General features: G+C 32.9%; 1 pseudogene; it reads left to right on the top strand.

Annotated features, from left to right (window-relative positions):
* Positions 1 to 4,757: 4,757 nt before the first annotated feature.
* Positions 4,758 to 6,057, top strand: LOC107001404 (annotated as a pseudogene).
* The last annotated feature ends 396 nt before the right edge of the window (positions 6,058 to 6,453 follow it).

The raw sequence follows: 6,453 nt of genomic DNA, 5'->3' as shown, positions 1-6,453 counted from the left end.
TAGGTGATAGGTTCACATAGTCCTATCAAACCCAACTGTGTTGTCTCTACGCCTTTTCCTTGCTCTTGTGCATCCTTCTCCTTCTGCTTTCGCACGATAGCATCAAGACTCTTCAATTCAAGGCACCTTCCATATTCATGTGGTCTACCGCATGTGTAGCAACCACCTCTTTTGTCAACCTCTTTCTTTCTCTCCGTGTCTCCATGACGTCAAGACTTCTTGTCATTGGACTTATAGGTATCATGCTTCTTAGGATGTGGTCACTGCTCTTCGCCTTTTCCACAATATCTCCCATCATGGTCATGACTACCTCTCATCTCCTCTCCTTTGGCATTGTGAGGCTTTTCATGCTTGAAGTCCGTCAAAGCTTTGACCTGCGTGATGGCTTCATCGATAGTCCTAACATGTCGGCGTTCAAACTCCATCCTGGGACAATTTCAAAGCCCATCCATGAAGTGTAACAACATATCTTCATCCGTGAGGTGAGGAATTGAAGCATATGGGTTGTGAACTCTTGAACATACACGCGTATACTGCCCGTTTCTTTCAGCTCCCTAAACTTGCGCTTCGCCTCATGCATGACGTTGTTAGGGAATAACTTCTTCTTGAACTCCTCTTGGAATTGCTCCCTGGTTTTGATGGTGCAACACCCCTTTCCTATTTCTGACTCTTTACGCCTCTACCAAAGCATTGCCATCTCCAAAAGATACAACACATCAATGTTGATCTTACTCTCGTCGCTCTTTAACCTGTTGCACTTGAAGTAATTATCCAAATGCCACAGAAAATTCTCCATCTCTTGCACGTCACTGACGCCTTTGAACATAGGTGGTTTAGGAGCTTCGACCTTGGCCTCCCTATCTTGGTCGAACGACGACGATTCTCAAACTTCCACACCTTCCTTGAGTGATTTTATCTCGGCCTTCATGGTGTCAATCATGCTTAACGCCTCCATGAACCGACACTCCAAGCAAGTGATAACCTCTTTCATCTCAAACTCGGCCCTCTTACGTCCCTCCAACACCTCACAGATGTTTTCGGTCTCCTCGAGGGTGAAGTCTTCAAGGGTTTTAACTTGCCATCAGCCATGTTCAAACTCCGTCCTGATATCTCCACGGCATGCCTGGTCTTTTCAATTATTGCAATCCACTCCTCCCCTCCATACAGACTGACGTTGGTGGTGCTAGTGTCATTTATGTCTCCTCGGCTAGCCATCCCCTTAGTAAAAACTTTTGCTCAGATACCATGCTGTCACGGACTTAAAGTCTTACTAAAGCTCCGTGCGGCACTTGACAACTTACTCACGAATCTTTCACGATCTCGTAAGCTCAAATAATCCCTTTATGCTAAGATCGCTAAGAGAATGCAAAGAAAGACTTAACAATATTTTGAAGAAGGTTTTATATTGCTTGGAAGATTGCTTAAAACTTTGTTGGATGATTTACAAATGAGAGCCCCTCTATTTATACTACTTCCTAGGGGCTAAATTATAATTTACAAATTACTTACAAGTCCCTAAGTTATTTATACTTTGGTCCCCTTTCTAGAGAATTCTACATTTCCTAGGATCTTCCAAAGCTTTCCTAGAAAATATCTAGTCTTTCTTCTATAACTCTCCAAAGCCTTCTTAAAAGATCCAGGGGCTTATAGAGTTTTCAATAAACTTCTCCAAAACTCTAGACTTTCCGCCCCTATTCGGATGAAAATCTTACTGTGAATTGGCGGGACGTGACACGAGGCTCTCCTAGACAACTACTCCTGCATAGTTGCATAATAATAACAAAATATAAGGTGATTTTTTTCCATTAATCCAAGTCACTTGGAAAGAAGATTCGCGTCCCAAAACTTGACGAAATCAAAATTATGAGAGATCAACGAGATAAAGAGCTATGTTTGTTCCAAAACAATTTGTATGCAAGAACCTAAATCTCACTAAAGTGGGAGCAGGGAATTTCGACAGTGAGAAATGAGAACTGCAAAGTAAGAGGATGAGAGAGAAGAGCTAGAGTGATCTTAGAGAGTGAAATAAATGGGGCTTCTAGCTTAGAGAGATAAATGGGTTTGTTTGAGTGAGCTTAGAGGCAAAAATCATATCATCGCTTTCATAATCACTGAATATTTCATCACTACTTTGGTGTTCATATAAAAATCTACTATGGAGGATGTTTTTCCCAAATTTTACTTGAAAAATCTTTGATCAAAATGGTGCTGAATTAGTGGAGTTATTTAGTAATTGTAGGTATTTATTTTTAAAAAAATAGTTGGGGTTATGACCCCTTGCAACTTAATAAAATTTGTTAGGCCTAAACTTACCCCTACATTTAATATAATTTTAGGAAAATTATAATAACTGTGACGATTCAAATTCACAAGTTGTGATGACATATATGTTCCCCATCAATAGGTAAGTCAATTCACTAGTTTTACTAATTAATTCAATAAATAAGGAGAAAATATAAACGACAAGTAGAAAATCTCAAATGTTAAATCTTAATGAGTATGAAATGCAGAAAACTAAAATATCATCTAAGAATTGGTGTCATAAGTATATGAGCGTCTATGAGTAAAGATAATTGAAAAATCTTATCAATTAATAGAGTGTAATGATAAACTCATTATACCAACCATTTTTTCTTAATAGACGTACCAAATAAAAATTTGACAAGTAAAATAAATCACAAATTATTATGAATATTAGATAACCATTTTAGGTTCACTTTTTTTTTGTGTGTGTACGTGTTCGTTAGGATTTTTAATTATGGGTAATTACTAATGCTACAATATGTAGATTGTAGAAAATCTTGTTATAATCTTTCACATACAAAATGTGAATCTATAATATCAAGATTCCGAATCAAATGACTCCTTTCATTATTAAAAAAGGGACTTAGACTTTTACAATTTAAGATCTTACCAAATTAATTTGCATCTGGTTTCTATGTAACATCTGCAAATCACTCTTATCCTTTTGATTTATTTTAGAAAAATTACTGAAACACACGTCTTATATTTTTCTTATATTTAATATTTCCTTCTATTTCTAAAAACTTCTATAATCTTATATTTCTTTGATGTATTCAAGATACATATTAATGTATCAGAGTCAATAATTAATGTATCCGAGCTATATATTATGTATCCGATTTACTTTTATAATGAATGTGAGCTACCTATTATGTATCCGAGCTAGTTGTAATGTATTTGAGCTAGTTTTTAATGTATCCAAGCTACATATTATATATCCAGTTTATGTTTTAATGTATTCGAGATACTCTTCAATGTATGTGAGCTACGTATTATGTATCCACTTTATGTTAGTTTTTAAGGGATTAATGTAATTACAAACTAAAGAGGGATATAGTTTAATTTCATATTAAAACTATGTGATTCCTAAAACTTATCCTTTCTATGACCTAAGTTGACAGAAACCTGTAATTTCTTGAGTTAAAGTACTCATAAACTTGAATTATTTTCTACTTAGATCTCAGGGCTTTAATATAGAGTTTAAGTGCAAAAACTTATAAGAGAGTTACCCCTAAAAAGTAGGACATGACTTTCTGACGTTATTAAAATGAAAAATTGCACTACAACATGAAAATATCAACTAGTAGAAAAAACAACAAACAAATACTACTGTAATAACATATTATTGTATATTAATGCAATAAGTTGGTTTATTATATTTATTGTTACATTTAAAAATTAATGATGGATATATAGTAAATTAGCACAATAAGTTTCGTGGTTGTGTTATATTATTGTGAGTTTTAAATATTGATTATGTTTATATTATTTTAATCATCATGTAATCACATATATTTTTTTAAGAAAATATATCACTATAATTGAACATATCAAGAATAATATCTTATGTCTATATAAAAATTATTGTCTTTAATTGCACATGAATAAGGCTTTTCTTGCAAAAATGTTATATATACATATATTTGCATTTCCTTTTGACAAATTAAGATTGTAAGCAAAAAATTAAGATTTGAATTCCTCAATGGCACAATTTTTCCCCATGAAGGGTGGTGAAGGTATGTATAGCTACACTAAAAACTCCATATTATAGGTAATACATAGTTTGTGGCTATATATTTTTTCATTAAGGAGATTTTTAAATTTAAAGTTAAATTATTTCTTAATATATAACGGTATTATTCTTTTTGGAGGAAAAATTACGGGAAAAAATAAAGATATTTATGAATTCCAATAAGTTTTTCTTATTTGAACGAACATCTCAAAATTCCAATTATTTCATTTTTTGATACATTATATGAACTGCAAATCAGTGAAGACTCTCTAGTTTTAACCGCTTCTCTATAGTACCAGTTGTTGCTTTATTATTAGCCTCACGCTTCTACTTTGAACATAATTGAAGAGTCAAGATCAATTTTAAAATTAAACAGAAAGTATGCCACGACACATGAAGGAAATAGTTTGAGCTATATTAGGTGTCCAAACTCGCCTATATGTTTCAAAAATTTGTGCTAAACTAATGTAGCATGATGTGTCTAAATTAAATACTTGTTAATCACCTAAAGACTTGAGTGAATTGAATGATTTATCAAAAAATTATATATTACGCATAAAAGTCATCAAGTATTAATTACTTTTTGCAATGGTACACAATTTTTATTTTATTTATTTATTTATTTTTGTAGAGAAATGCTGCAAATAATGCAAAAGTTATGGTCAGAGAGGCAATTGTTGAAAATTTTGATATACAAACCAAAACATTTTGTATTATAGCTATGGGATGTTTAGTTGGACCAAACTCATTTTTTGCAATGCAAAATAATTTAGAGGCCATAAAAGATAAATATCTACAAGTCCTGAAATTGAATTTCAAGTTTTCTTCAACGATCATATCACGAACGATTTCAATATCTTATTCTAATCACTATATTCCGATCAGAAGCCATATTTTGAAGCTGCAATTCCCGGTTCTTTCTATGGATGATTGTTCCCCTCGTGCTCGCTTCATATCGTGTATTCTTGTTACGCGTTACAATGGTTGTCCCAAGTGCCAAAAAATACGCAGAATAAAAGAAGAATTCATTATGATGGTGCTTCTGTCGAAGTATGGAATTTTTATGTTGCTCAATTACACAAAGATATGGAAGTATTCTTGAGTGCAAGGGCAGAGGAAATTGTTCCTGGAGGCTTAATTGTTCTTGTTTTGCCATCTATTCCAAGTGAAATACACTACACAAAAATTGGATATAGGGTATTCATATTTCTTGAGAATAGTCTTATTGATATGGTCAATGAAGTCAGACACTCCTAACCTTACACTCTCTCTGTTTCAATTTATTTATATCCTACTTCCTTTATAGTCAATGTTATGTTACTTTTTCTAAATTTAGTAATTTTGTAATTATGACATCGATCGCATGATAAGTTGAGGTATAGGATGCTCAAATTTCTTGATCTAGTCTTATTAATATGGTCAATGAGGTGAGCGTCTCATAACCTTATACTCTCTCTCCCTCTCTCTCTCTCCCTCTCTCTCTCTCTCTCAACTTATGTGTCATTATTTTCATTTATTTTTTTCTCTAAAAAAAGGCATCGTCTAAATCTAGTAAACTTTTCTATTATAACATTTTATAAGGCATGGTAAAGATCACAATATGAAATTTTGGTATATTTATGCGTATTTTTATTTTAAAATTGTAAGATTCAAAAGTTTATGTTACTTTCTTAAACTCTTTTGTTGTAGTCAAGGTAAGACACTTTAAACGAAAGAACTAGAGAGTATATGTTAAGTATCTTGGATCTTAACTTCAAATCTCATATCTTGAATATCTTGGATCCTCTATCCAATTGTGGAGTCAAACACTCCTAATAACTGAATTCAAATAATTGCAAATTCGATAAGGGGATTCAATTGAACCCCCTCATTTAGCTCTGTCACTATCTCTATTCCATTTTATGTGACACGTTTTCTTTATCATACAGGAAATTGTCAAAGAATCTCTTGTTGACTCATTTACTTTTCCAGTATATTATCCATATACTAAAGAGATGACAAAGGATGTGGAGAATAATTGATGTTTTAGCATTGAAAGAATGAAGCTGACAAGTGCGCAGTCCTGCATTAATGCAAATAGTTCATCAATCACATAAGAGCTGGTTTTGAGGAAATGTTCACCATACATTTTGGAAGTAAAATTGCAGCGGAAATGCTTAAGAGGACTTTGGAAAAAATCGAAGGGATTTCTGCATGGTGGGAAGATGAATATTACAAGACTACAAGGCAGTTATGTCTAGTTTTAAAATGTAAAATCAACTTGTAAAGCCTTCCACATATCTCTAAAGCATCAATGATCTATTTTGTGTCCATCGACTATCAATTGTTTCAAATAAGTTGTGTTTAAACAACTAGTTTTATTGAAATGTTTCATATTGAGTGTTTTGTTTATGTTCTCTTCATATTATCTTCCTAAG

The sequence above is a fragment of the Solanum pennellii genome, chromosome 10, assembly GCF_001406875.1.
Source record: "Solanum pennellii chromosome 10, SPENNV200".
Lineage (NCBI taxonomy): Eukaryota > Viridiplantae > Streptophyta > Magnoliopsida > Solanales > Solanaceae > Solanum > Solanum pennellii.
This window is presented reverse-complemented; position numbering and strand designations above follow the sequence as displayed.